The 14,853-nt window shown below is 38.1% G+C and overlaps 1 long non-coding RNA gene across 3 annotated transcripts in view; it reads left to right on the forward strand.

Annotated features, from left to right (window-relative positions):
• Positions 1 to 14,853, forward strand: part of LOC135301614 (uncharacterized) — a 47,905-nt gene that overhangs the window by 32,671 nt on the left and 381 nt on the right. Inside the window, exon 3 of one of the 3 annotated variants that reach the window (XR_010363388.1) lies at positions 9,492 to 10,174. The exons of 1 other annotated variant lie outside the window; for it this stretch is intronic. This is a non-coding gene — a long non-coding RNA (uncharacterized LOC135301614). Of the gene's footprint in view, positions 1 to 9,096; positions 9,333 to 9,491; positions 10,175 to 14,853 lie in introns of those variants that run through there. One more of the 3 variants, XR_010363389.1, reaches the window with a different exon arrangement.

Raw genomic sequence — 14,853 nt, forward strand, 5'->3', positions numbered from 1 at the left:
CCCAAATAAATCAGTGTTGCAAGTAAGTTCATTGCAGGGTCTGCACTTTGAGAGGAATTAGGGGGTTGAAAGCAATGGTATGCTCTTGCTGAATTCCAGTGCTTGGATCAAGGTCTGAAGGAAACAGGAATTGCTCCTAGATGGTAATAGGCAATTCATGACTCAAAATTCATGACTCAGGGAAATAAACCCTGAACTGCTCATTGCATTGGAAAGTGCTGCAGCTGGAAGACTAGGGTGGAAAACCCCCAGAAAATGGGACCTGGAGAAGTGACAGTATGTAGGTGAGGGTGTGCTGGAAATGAATTCAACAAGGTGAAGTCCATCCTGTGATACAAGGGCTCTTGGTGCCTGAGTCCCAAGAATGGCAACAAGTGCACTGAGGAACAAAAATGCCCCAACTGGGAATTTCAAAACTTTAGTGTTGAAGAGGATTTAAACAACAAGGTTTAAATTACTGTGTTTAAATTGATTGTCACAGTTTCTGAAATCAATCTGAATCTTGCTACAATGACTGAATTGTATTCTAACTGATGAAAACTACACAACTATTTCCCATGCTGCTGCCAAACAGTCACTGTTCACATTGCATTAATACTTGCTACTTTTTCTGAATGGATTACAACATGCATTTGGTCCGACCTCGCTGGGTTTTTTTTATTTTTTTCATGGAAAATTATTCTATTTTATATATTGCTAAGATGAGCCTGCAGGCAAACTTCCTAAATCCTCTTATCTTCATTGAAATTGCCCCAAAGAAATGGAGGAAGTGAGCTTGATTCCCACCTTACTCAAGCCCTAGAGACTTGAGTTTGGTGGTGATTAGCTTCTCTCAGAGGACTTAGAAGACAACTGTCTTGATTTCCTGGGTTGATACAGATCTGAAATCATCACCCACCTCTCTCTTTTTTATCTTCAAAAGAATAAACAGAATTGCACACAACCATTTAAATGAGCTTAAAGTGCAATGTGTTAAAATATTTCCCCCTAAAGTCTTATTGAGGAAAACCTCTTCTGTCATTCGAGCATGTTCAAATTCACAGTAAGCATGCATGCTCTGTTTTCACAAAAAAGTCGTGGTAGGAAATATTAAAAGAGAATACAAGAATTCTCTAAAAAAGCCCCTTACAAATTCTCTAGTTTGATTGCAATTGTATTTGAGTGCCTAAAGCACTGTGTTGCTTTGTGAATCAAAGGTTATTTTTATTTTTAGATATTCTTTCAGCCACTGATGGAATTTCTAATCAACAAGAATGTTTTCATCCTTTGTTATCGTGTATAAATTGTTTGAAAACCTCCTATTTACATTGAGGGGGCACAGAGCAAAATTTCACATATTGCAGGAGAAGTAGGTTGTGAATGTCCACAATGTCTAATTTTGAATGTAATTTAAGGGTTTCTAGTATAATGTGGGATTGAAAGTGCTTTGCATAAAGAAAAAGGCAAATCACACCCATTGACTCAGTGCATTTACTTGCAAATGCAGATCTGCTCAGAAAGGTATCCAGACACAGTAATGTATCCTAAACACATTACATGTGTCTGAAAGTAGAAGAAAATGAGGGAAATTTGCTCCTTACTTCAATTTGTCTTGCTTTGTATTCTTTAAAAGCCAAACTAAATATCAAGTGTATAAAAACCACTTGGAAGTGGAAGAAACAACAAAATACCACAATGCATTTCTTGACTAGGATGCTTCTCCCAAAGCAGAACTTTTTTGGAATATGGTGTTGGCACTCCACGCCTGTATCCAGGCAGGGACTGTGAGCTGGGTGATAAGGCACTTCCTCCAACCCAGACTTTTTCTCTTCCAGTCTGTCAGATGTTATTTGTACATTTCCCTGCATCATTGTGAGACTTAATCACTTAGGACAATGCTCATATAATCGTCAGTGGAGGAAGGTTAAGGGTCTTAATGTGTCCCAAGCACTATAAAAACCTCAGAGAAGAGGTTCAGGGACTGAACAATATTATCTCGAAGGATAAAGATGCTTTTTTTTCTCCTTAATGTATACAATTAGATGTGCTTTTACTATAATGAGCAGAAGTAACTATAAAGGTCGCTGATAATACTCTGTATTTATAGAACCATTTAGAAATATTCCTATCCCTTCCCATCATTGTGGAGGAGTTTTACAATCCTTTCCTTTCATCTGGTTGGCCAGTGGCACAATTTATTCTACAAAATTTTTGGAACATGGGTAGAACTTGGAACAATAGTCAGGAATTTGGATGTACATGTTTAGGCTGTTACAAATTCTTCATAATTATTAAAACCTTTATCTACTCAGGGACTTTAGAGAGACTTTCACAGTTCCATATATATAAATTAACTGATTTAGGTAAAAGATCTCTGAGGTTGAGCAGCTTCAAGAACTTACTGTCCTCTGTCTAATCATCAAAGCAATCATCACCTACCTAGCTGTTATTTCAGGTTCTAGGTTTAGCATCATTGGCATCTCATACTCTCTTTGTGTCCCTGTGTTTAAAGCAGTGAAAATCAGATGGCCCACTACTGTTTTAGCAGACAATTTAATGGGTCACAGAACTTTATTCTCTGAAGTGCCAATTTTGATACAACAACGCACACCCTAAATTAAATAGTTCCAGTAAAAGGATCAGTGCAGCCAACTTGGCTTCAAATTGATGTAAATTGGCCTAGCACTGAGTAAATCCTCAGGAGGATGGTGTTAAGATACCAGAGATACTCTACCACTGACATCCAAAGTACTTCCAGAAAGTTGTCATACATTTCTGTTTCACCATAGGCACATCTGAGGTAGAGAAGGGCTCAAGGCTGAGTCATGTGGTTGTCGAGGCCTGTGAAGCTTTTGTATACATTGTGTATAAAAACGATATTTCAGGCTCTGGGATGTCCATTTGGCACTTCTTCAAGAATGTGAAAAGCAGGCTTAACTGAAAAATTCAGAGTTCTGTAATAGCTGATTCTTCCACATAAGACAAAAATCTTCTTTACTGAAAGAAAAAACTTTTGTCCAATAAAATAATTCTAAAAGAAACAAAATATCTTTTTTTTTTTCCCACATGATGTGATCAAGTACATTTGTCATGGGTAATTTGTAAAGTGCATACTTTTAACACCGTGTTGGTCACAAGATTTGTACATTGCAAAGGCCCAGTAAAACCTCAGAAAAAACTTGGAAAACAGATCCTTGCTCATTGTAACTAGAGCATGGAACAGACTGATATCTGAGCAGTGAGCTAACAAATGACCCATTACAGAGGTTATTTAAATGTTTGGAATAAAAATGGTAATGCCTCTTTAGGTACTTCCAATGGCAACACAGGAGTTTGAATTCTCTGTTGTAACAACAAAATACTACACAATTCAATGAGAAGAGCCTGAACTATTAAACTCTACAAAGGTCACATTAATTGAAATCTATGTGTAAGCCATTTAACTGGAACTTGTTGGGTTTTTTTTAATCTGGAAGTTGATTTTTCCTCTTTTGTGGTTAGAGTCTATCATTATCTAAATGTTTACACAGTAACATTGATACAGTTTCTCATTTTTGAGTGAATGTATAACCTACCTTTTGCATATCATGATGGCGATCACATTTCTGTATTTTTGTTTATCTTTAGCTTAGTATTTTAAAATATTAAACATTGATAACATAGTCACCAGCAGTAGAACATTGCCTCCATGCACAGTCCTAAGGGTATGGATCTGCACCACAAATTCACCCACAGTACAATCAGTACTTTAGTATTCTGTGCCTTATTTTTGAAAAAAAAAAAAAAAAAAACAAACAAAAACCAGTGGGTTTAGGGTATATCAGGTGTGAAGGGCTTTCTTTAGAGCTGAATTCCAGGCTGGAGGTGAGAGGGTTTGCTTTGTTCACCTCACATACATTGTGGGATTTTATAGGTGCTGTAGTCCAGACTCCCTCTGTGCAGTGACAGGTCCAGAAGATGACTCAAGGCACCCATTACAGTATCATCCATTTAGTACACTCTGTTACACATAAAGGGAGTTGAATAATGCTGCAAGTGTCTTCAAAACATAAAGGAAGGCATTTTTAATTATGGTTATCTGAGTGTGGAGGCTCTGGAAAGCTTCAATTAATTTACTTTGTTATGAAATATTTTCTTTTCATAGAGAAATGTGCAGGGTTAATGAATACTGACACCTGAAAGTCTTGGAGATCCAAGTATTGGAAACACATCCTCTTACTGTACATCCCTAGAGTTAATCAATGCCCCTTATCAGTCACTGGATAAGCAGCTCCACTGTCTAGGACTTGTTTTCCTTAAACAAAGATTGTTTCATATGGTCCTCAGAAATCTAGCACAGCAAGCCAAGCTAATAGCTTTATGCTTCATTTGCCTGAAACAATTATTTTGGTCTTTTCACTTGGAGAACTTTTTTCACTCAGTGGTGATGATTAGAGTTTGGCTGACTTTTTTCTGTCTGGTCACTCTAAAGTTTTGTTATCTGGTACATGGATAAAACTCCATACAAACCAATCTAAGGTAAACAAAATAAAACTTTAGAAAAATGGAAACAAACAAATGGGAATTGGAGAAGTGTTCCATGGGATGTACAGCATCTGCAGGCTTGCTATGCTGAACATTTCAGATAAAGAGCTGAGAACTTTAGCCAATTTCTTTTCCTCTCATCTATAATTTCGTGTTCATTTTTGTATCATGGACATAAACCCATCTGCTGCAAAAACACATAGAAAATTATTTCTATAGAGCTGAAATTGTTGTGGTAAACAACATTTTTACTTCATGCAAGCAGAAAACCAGAGAAGTTTTACAGTACCATAACTAGAAAGAGTTCTTTAGGAGAAAACTTTGCTTTTTTTGTAACTAGAATGTATAAGGGAATAAGTGATGGAGTTTCAGCAAAGCAAAGAATATTCATAGCAAACATCTGGCTGTACAGTAGGTTTATAGCTAATATACAATAATTTAAACTTAAGTCACATTCTCTCTTGTAATTAGATAAAGTGATTCCAGACCATTCTGGCTTGTAGCCATTAAGACTACTAAATCCTGAGCAAAGGTTCATGTTTTTAGATCTCTCTTTCCACTGGTGATGACCCTTTCAGGGAAACTATTAAACCAGTATTCTTCATCACATTAAAGACAAGCAGCACAATATTCTCTTTCATTCCTTTCCAGATCTCATTCTTCTCTTAGGCTAAATTCATAGCCCTGTGTATGAGATCCACCACCTATCAATGATCACAACACTTGCCCTTTCTTCTTTTAATTAGAATGTTGAATGATTATCTTGATATTATCCTTTTACTTTAGCACCTTAAAAATCATTGTATTACTTATATCGAGCTGAAAATCTAGAAAAGAAACTACATACAGAACAAGAAGAAATTATTTTGAATAATTACTTTGAATTTAAAAATTGGGAGGATACAAAGACTGTTAACAACTAGGCAGTTAGCAATCTGTAGGTCTCAGGTCTAAATCTGGACCCCTAAATTTAGGAGACTATGATGTAAATATCTTCAGGTGAGTGAGAGACTGAACTCTCTCATAAAGCCATTGGAGACCTAGCACAGGGTTTAGTTCTGGTTCAAGGAACATTTCAGGTTCCTTGTGGCAGCTGCTTGGCCGCTCCCTGCCAATTGAGAAGGATGTGGCTCCCCTGTAAGTCTTTTGTTGTATCTCCCAATCCTGTGAAAATCTCAGACTCCCTACAGCATTTCAATTGGTGTCAGACACTTACATTTAGATAAATTAATTGAATACAGTAAAAGGTAAAGATCATAGCTGGACAAAAGCCAGGTTGCCTAATCTAATCTAATCTAATCTAATCTAATCTAATCTAATCTAATTCAATCCAATCCAATCTAATCCCCATTTGAAATATTTCATAGGATCTCAGCCAGGCTGCAGTTGTCACTGTCATACGTCTCCCCATTGTTCTGTATCATCTGATAAGCAGATGTCTTGTGTGCCATGGGTTGCAAATACATCATGCAAATGAGTCATGCCATAGAGGTGTGCTCTCAGAGGAGCTGAATGGTTTTTTCATGGGTATTCTATCAAAATCTCTGTTGATAATGATGAGATCTTAGACACCTACTGAATATATAAAATTGTGCCTATATGTTCCTAAATTTAGACACATTTTATACAAACAAAATCTGCACTACATTATTTTTTTTATGCCAGTCTTTTGATAGTTCTAAATAGCCCTGCACAGGGACAATCTTTCCACCTACCCTTGTTCAAATACACAGATCCAGGAGAACAGCTGGGAGTGGATCCATGTAAGTCAGCAGTGGTCAGTGGTAGCTGGTAGCACTCCACACTCACACCCTCGAGACCAGCTGACCTGTGGTTTGGCTTTGTTCTTCATAGTCAGAAACATCCCTGAAGGTGCTCAGCTCAAAAGTGCTGTATTTTGCTGCCTAAAGACTTGTTAGACAGCAGTTCCAAATGAAATGCTGTCCATGATGGGAGTCTGGTCTTAGACTGATGGAAGTAATAGCAGGTGTGGAGAGATCCCTCTGGAAACAAAATGGGCCAGCACAATTTTTTGTATTAATGCAACATGTGTTCTTAGTTTCATTTGCATGAAACCTTTTCTGTCCATGTGCCTTTATGCAACTGAAGAGAAAAAGCTAACATTATATAAAAGAACACAATGCAACTTTTGGAAGGCAAAGTGTGTATTTGGGAGACAACTGTTCACATCAAGGCCTAGTTGGATTTTTTTTTTAATACTAAGGCAACTCAGTAAAACCAATGAAAAATCTTGTTGTTGTAACTGAACAAGATTTATCCCTTGCTGTCTCATTTTTACAGCTGCATGGGGTGCTTATAAGGGTCAGGATTCTGTCCTTTTTTTTTTTTTTACTCTATTCCCCAAAATCTCAGCATTCAATCAGCAAGGTCACAGAATCCTTTGGGGGGAAAATAGAGAAATTGGCCAAGAATTTGTTCATGCTCCTCTGTTTCTTTATATTTAGGAACTACAGACTTTTCTTTGAGCAGCATGAGCACAGTGTTTTTGCTTTCTGACACAGAGGTTTTTGGAAATACTTGATGTGATTTGAGTTTACTCTGTGCCTCTTTGTATCTGCCTTGAAGTAGTGCTTGATATTTCCAATGTATGTACTTCTGGTGATTGAAAACTGAATGGTAATAAAAACAAACAAAAAACCAAAAACCCCACAAACCAACAGTAGAACACATTCAGAGAGAAGGAAAACAAATCATGGAGGAACTCTGTTGGAATATAATGGTGAAGATGGGAACTACATTAACAACTCTGAGGAGAAACCTTGAATCTTGTTCAATTTGGATTTTTCTTGGGAATGTTTGGGAACATTTCTGTTTAAGTTAGCTTGTTGTAACCTGGAAGAAATCACAGCTTTAACAATATTCATCTGTGAAAATCTGAACAAACTAATTATGTTTAGGCATGCCTGGGCTGAGGTGTTACCCTAATTTAAGGCAACATTTTGTGGCTTAGCAGTGCAATAGTCAGAAACCATAAGGAAACACAGAAGAGACTATTAAGTCTCCTCCTAGCAGGAAGAACTGTGTGTGGTCCTTCATCCTACATGTACTCTCAGTCAAATGCAGAAATCACTGGAAAATAAAGATGATTAGTGGAGCAAGAGAACTCAGCACAGTGAATGGCAGCTCACATTTCTGGGTCAGCTGGAACTTAGATGTGTCCTTACTAAATTTCATGACTTGTCAAAGCCTTGGAAATTGTAAATTGTGAATGGAGCATTAATATAGAGTGTCTGGGAAGGAGCCAGTTGCCCATGCAGTTGCTTCCCAAGAAATTAAAGAAGACTTAAAATGTTTTCGGAAGTACTTTGGGCAAAGAATAACTTCTGATTGTATATAATGCTGGTGTTTATTGCTTATTTATTCTAAGTCCACATTCAAAAAATGGTGTATTTCTCTCCTTGATTGCAGGAGCACCTACACAGTTCACTGTGATTTTACCAAGATACTCATTGGGAGATATAATTTGTTTTTATTAGTGGTCCTAGAAACCTAACCTGGCCTATAAAACTGTCTAGCTGAAGGATTACACATATATAACTTTATTTACTCTTTTCAGCTCTACCTGGCAAACATTTCACAACTGAACACCATGTTTCAGTGGAAAGTAATCATTGTACTGCCAATGGCTTAGAAGAGGGTCTCCATCCTCAGTTGTAAATATAGCAATCTTTAGTGAGCAACACTGATTAATCCCAGATGAGTACGTGATTCTCAAAAGCTGTGGTCACAGCGTTGCAGATCTGGGATGGAAAACTAGGGGTCACATTTCTGTTTAGAGTGGCACATTCACATCTCCGGCTGTCTTGTGTTTTGCATACCTTAAAATCAACAACTGACTTATCTAACCTGGAAGGAATAAAGCAAAACAAAACAATTCCCCCCACAAAACACTCTTGTGAAATGAGGAAGATTAGAAACTTGCCAGTATGGCCTTTATGTCTGTCATATCTTGCTGACTATTTTGCATTCCTAGGCTATTGCAGCAATTTCTAAGTATGAAATTTCCTTTTCAGTGGTGTGTGTGGTGGGAAGTTATAAATTAGACCTATAGACAAATACAAATCTGAGGCAGAACATTTGTGTGGATTATTCACAGCAAAAGAAGGAGCTGTCAGTGACTCTGCTATCCCACCCAAAATACTAGATAATGATCTGTAGGAAAGAAATCTGTGCTGGCAACCAACAGAAGTAGCATTAAAAGGTCTTTTTTACTTTCATATTTAAAAAAAATCTTTCAACACAAGCATAGTTTAGTGGGTATCTGGGGACTTAACTGAAATATGTCCATTTCACTCACATTGTGGTAAAACACGTACATCTGAGCATGATCTTTCTCCAACTTGCAGAAGGAAAGTGGCTTAGGAAGCAAAATTCTGCTTTAAGGAGTTAAACCTCTGATCAAATACTTTGTTCCCACTCCGTGTGACACTTTAAGCTGCCTTTTCAGTTTTCCTCTCATTTGAAAATTCTCTTGCAACTAGGGAGATGGTGCTGTGGTGATTAAACACAGATTTTAGTGGCTTGCTTTATTAACAATGTCTCTGTTTCTGCCAAATGTTGTTGTTGCTTCAGGATTCTCTGGTGTGTACCAAGAGCTGGCACATCTTCCTGCATTTGTTCTGGCACTTTTCAGTCCCCACAGTGCAGCAGCACAGGCACTAGAGGAGTAATCCAGCAAAACGCCCCAGGGACAGAAATGCCAACCAAGCAAAGCCTGACTTGAGTAATGCAGCCAGTATACTTGAACTGTCCTGGAAAATAGGAACTGGAGCAATGGAATTGAATTTTACAAAAGATACTATTAAAGAAAAAAAAAAAAAAAAGAAGAAGAAGAAAAAAAAAGGTTTGAATTGAGTTCAGTTTTAAAGCCAGTGTGAGCCTGAGCAGAGAGCAGTGAATAGAGCAGGAATAACTGGTCCACATTTTCCCTGAGAGCATGAAAATGATTGATGGCATCTTTCTTACAGGCATTGATTCCTTTCTGCTTAATTCTGGCTAGTGAAGATGAGAGCTGCCTGCCATCCATTCCCACCCACCTGGTGATGAGGGAGGTAAATTTTGACCTTCCCTCATCACAAAAGCCTGAACACTTTCCAGAAATGCAGTTGTCTCCATGAGGGACACTGACCTGTGTCCTCCTGCAGGAGAGCAGGAGGGGTCTGTGCCCATCACATGTGAAACAGGAGCACGCAGAGCTCGGGGATACAAACTCAGGTGTAAAGCTGAAAATGGAACAGCTTCATGACCAGGAACCCAAATTTGCACAAAACACTCCAGAGCAGCAGTGTGGGAAGACCCATGGAGCACCAGGCTGTGATTTGAAGCCGTAGTTTTCCATGTGGAAGCTGAAGTCTGTGCTGTGATCTGCAGTGTAATGGGGAGATCTCCAGCCTGCATGGTGCCTCAACCCAGAGATGTCCCTGTCACACAGAACACACACCTGGCTGTACTGAAAGCAGCTTGGTTAAGCCAGCCAGGCCTCATTCTCCTGGAGTGACCAAACATGTTGCAGTTCTGCTCCCACCCTAGTCCTGGACTTGCAATGAGCTCAATTTACCCTACCTGCAGTATGGGAATTATGGTTCTTGTTTAAAGTTCTCTGTGATCTGCAGCTAGCTGTGCACTGTTGGTTTCTTTGTTCCCTGCTCAAAACAGCTCTTGCTTCCATTTAAGAATAAAACTCTTTTTTTTTCTCAAAACAGTAATTTTTTTGCTCTATCCCCAATAAAATTAATTAAAAAATATTATTATATTAATTTTCATTTATTCAAACATATGAATCATCTTATTAAATCTTCTACAATGCTTTTCCAAAAGCTTTTAAAAGAAATATAATTTATCTGAAGAGTCACTTTTTAACACAGTATTTCTATAAAACGTAATTTATTCCTTTAGATAAGACAGGTAATATTTTCTTTCTGGCATCCCACTGACATTTTGACACTCTTCTGCTTCCCTCTGTTCTTGGATAACAGAAAACAACACTTAAGAAATTACAGGGGATTTATTTACAGTGAGACATTCATCAGTGAGGTGGCAGTAGCCACTCTGGTACTCATTGCAATCATATGAGCTTAAGTAAATTCCCAAGCAGCTGTGATGCCTCCTCTCTCCAGCTGCACTGGAGGCATCATGACTATTTTAAAGATCATTAACAATACTCATGTAACAGCAGACTTACAATCACCATGCAATGTAAAGTTCCCTGACTAAACTAGCAATTTTCCATTACAATTCAAAATTGTTATTAATGGCAGGGATTTGCATATTTTAAAATATCATTTTATGCTTAATTTGTCTTCTAATGACTCCAAACATGCAGTGCTTCAGTAATGACCCTTTGGACCGTGTTCTACTTTCTTTCTGAATTAATCCTGACAGCTTTCTCACTGTAAGAAATCATTGATTTCATAGTAGTGTTGCACAGATTTCAATCATAGCCTCGAATCTGCATTTAGTTGTCATGACTGCAGCTGAACACTCTTCAAATGTTTCAGCCCTTCTGCTACCTCCACACCTTTTTAGAAAAGCCACCTCCCAGAGCCCACCAGGAATTAGCCATCAAAGCAAGGCAGTTTTTACCATGGTCTGGGGAATCACTGAAGCATCAATCAGGAAGCCTTTTTTCTCCTTTATTTGCTTGTTACCTAGGAAGAAACCCCACTGTTTTTATGTTATTGATTCTTCCTTGATTGCTATCTCGATAAGTAGATTAAACATTAGCACTCTGTAGGGTCAGGCCACTCCTGCTGCTCAGAATTTCCAGTTCTATTACAAAGATACTGTCAGTTTGCCTCAAACTCCGTAGCACATGTGTTTCACTTTAAAACTGAAATCATCTCATGCAGATGCAAATCACCTTGTTGCCTCCCCAGGGATGGTGTGAATTGGCATCCCCCATCCTAACCTCTCCAGCTTGTGTGTTCCCTGAGAGCAGCCACTTAAATTCCACCTTACACCTGCAATATTGTTCCCTTTAGAAAGAACTGCTTTCACTCCGCAGGGATATGTCAGAGTATAGCTGGTGGAAGCCAAAGGAGTCTTCGAAAAAAGACTTATTATATTTGGATTTGAATAATAAAGGCTTCTCTGCAAGACTGCAGATTACAAAAAGTCCACTTAAACCAAAATCTCTTTAGCATTCAAATAATCATTTAGACAGGAACTCAGCCACCTAAAGAAACTCCTTTCCACTTCATCATCATTCTGGGAATCAAGCCCTGAGACTTTTCCAGCAGTCTACTGGTATAAGACTGGTGTAAGAGGAAAATCAGACTCAGAATTTTAAATTTTTTCCAGCTATTAAGTGCCTTTCAGTAATTTCCTTTTTTTGCCATTAATACCGAAGAATGTCACTTCCTCAACCTTTTTAATTCCCCCCTTTTCCATTTGGGTAATGAAAATAGAAGGTAAGACTCATGGCAGCCTTACAGCAATGAAATCATATTGTCACTGCCTTCAGTTTCCCCTTCCTGAGCACCATGCTTTCCTACTGAGTTTGCATATATCTATTATTTTTTCTGAACATGGAATCTTTTTTTTCCCCCCTATTTTTAAACAGTAAATATTAAATCAGGTCTTTACTTTCAAAATTACTCACTGGATAGATCTCCTATTCATTAAAGCTCTTTAGCAGTTTAAGTGACTGCCAGTAAAATTAAGGAAGGATGATTCAGGATTGGGTCAGACCTAAACTTACTACAGTTTAGTTGATTTACAGCATATAATTTGAAAGATTTTTTTTAAATGGCATTTTTACATCATATCTTTGCTGTTGATGATCTGCTATGGGAGCAGCACTGGTTTTGACTTCTGCTTCATTGACACACAAGAACCATTTGCCACCTCCTCAGGCCAATTATCTCATGCACTTTCCACTTTCCATTTCAAAACCTAGCAGCTGAATTCATTTGCAAGGAAATAATCCTACATTAAAGGATGTCCCATGGGTGAAGGCTACTTACTCTGTGTAAAGCAATGAAAATATCACAGTCCTTAAATTATAATGTTGGCATTTCAGCTCCTTAGTTTCAGACTCCCAAGAGCTGTTTCCACCTTTTTGAGATGGAAATAGTAATTTCTATTAAGATGTGACAGGATCTTTCCATAGACAGTGTATCTCAGGGAATTTTTGAGAAATTTGTGCCTCTTATTTGGTTCATTTTGTATTGGGAGACTCTCTGATGGTCAGTTCTCATGGTTGCTTGGAATCCTCTGTGATAGACAGTTATATGATATATATTTTTCTTATTGCAAACCCATCCTGATGGGTTTTGCAGTGTACACTATCCAGAATTCTTGTGCCAATTTAAAATTCCCTGCTGCCACGTGAACAGAATAAACTGCAACAATGGCATGCAGACAAATGTGTCCCTTTGTTTATTGCAATCGCATAAATCTGTGTGTATTGATACTGGTGCAAAGGTCTCTGATGATCCTGAAAGAGAGAATTTGGGCAGGATATCAATCTCTTATGATCCCGAAATAATGCCATGAGATCTTTAACTTCCACTTGAACAAGCACTAAAGGCAGAGAGATGGAAACTTGGATTAACTTCTTAGCCAAGTGACACCTCTCGCAATGTTTTTGACCCTTACTTTAAAGCTGTCACCGGTTGCCTTGATTTATGGAAACACTATCCTTTTAAATCCTCCTCCCTCTTATCTCTGCAGGCAGTTTCCTGATTTGCTTTTCTTTCTCTTAGATCATCCATATTATTCCTTGACAGAGGCTGTGTGGACAGCCACACTTTCGATGGTACTCAGAAAGAAAAATGATTCTCTGCTTTTCAGCTGAACAGAAAATATTACAGATGGTTTCAGTAGTTTCACTCAGAAGACTCCAAGACTTTTTGTTTCAGGTTACAGAAAGAAAAATAATAATTTTTTTTAAAAAATGCAGGAAAATATCACTGCAAAGTCATTTTCATCTTACTCTAATTTCACAAGCTAAGTTTCCCAGGAAAATCTGAAGTGCACTATAGTAACAGGATACCTTTTCCATCATTCCAAAGAGCTTTCGTCAGTAATAAAGAACCTGTTGGGCTAACTCTGATTCACCAACAAAAATAAAAGCTGGCCCCAGCCCTAGAGATTATGTCTATACACTAGCAGTGTACAGAACCATGACCAGGGAACAGGTCAGAGCATGAGCACACCAATATCTCTGTTATTTAACAGCTGCCATGATCCCTGTTTTGCCTTGTGCCATTTAGTGTTATCCAGACAATACCTGGGTGCAGTTCAAGAGACTGCACCTCTGTTTCCCATGGGCAGTTTGGGTGTTTTCATCCTGGTGTTTTTTGGAGAGAGCAAGAGCCAGTGTCTGAAGTCAGGCCATGCCATATATTCAGGGGTGAGGGGCACAGAATGGTCTTTGTCCATTTTTACAGCTCAGACACAGGAGGGAATCTGCAGCTGAAACACAAGGAAAGTGGCAGCACAAGAAGACAGTGCAGTATCAGCCCAGGGGAAGGAAATTTTGTGAGTCATCACCTGGAGAAACATTGTCTATGCTGGCATAGTCTCAACTGTATTTAAAAGGAGCTTTTCTAGAATCTGTCGGTCAAGATGAAATAAATAATGAAGTGTAGCTTAAATGCTGAGAATAGATAATAGAGTAGGATAGTTAAGTTTTGCTTTTTAAGCAGAAATGCACATTAGTTTTAAAAATTATACAAAACTACCATTGGCCACACTGTTATTGTCTCTTGCCCATAGTGGTAGCTTTCACAATTTCCTTTGGAGAGAGGACAGTCAAGCTAATTCCGCTCTCATCCAAAAAAAAAAAAAAAAGAGTGATGAGGTGGGACACGAATGAAGCAGAGCACATTTCTCCTATTCCAGTGGTGGCTGATCTGCTTTGTGGAAGCCTGACCTTTCCCAGAGACTCATTCAAACACACCCCATAAAATGTTCAATACTCTCTATTATGTTCATTTTTCTGCCATGGGTTAGGAAAATCTAAAAGAAATGAGTGAAAGTTGATTTTGCAAAGATGACTACTGTTAAATTAGTTACCATATAACAGCCCTACAGTTGAGATTGGTATCTTCTTTGGTATGTGAGAAACTGTAGAAATAGACTTCTGTAAGAGTTTGAAAATATGGACAGCAAGTTGTACTTGATGTTCTTCTGAAAAGGCATCTACAAAGGGAATAAAACCATTAAAAAGACTACAAAATAGCAAGTCAAATATGTCACTTGAATTTAGACAAGTGATCTCAATAGAGTAATAACTTGAACGACAAAACCCTTAAAGAGAAGGATCAGTGATCTCCTCAATGTGAAAATAAATGTGAAATAAATCTACTGCTAGCAAAGTCACTT

Source organism: Passer domesticus, chromosome 5, assembly GCF_036417665.1.
Source record: "Passer domesticus isolate bPasDom1 chromosome 5, bPasDom1.hap1, whole genome shotgun sequence".
Lineage (NCBI taxonomy): Eukaryota > Metazoa > Chordata > Aves > Passeriformes > Passeridae > Passer > Passer domesticus.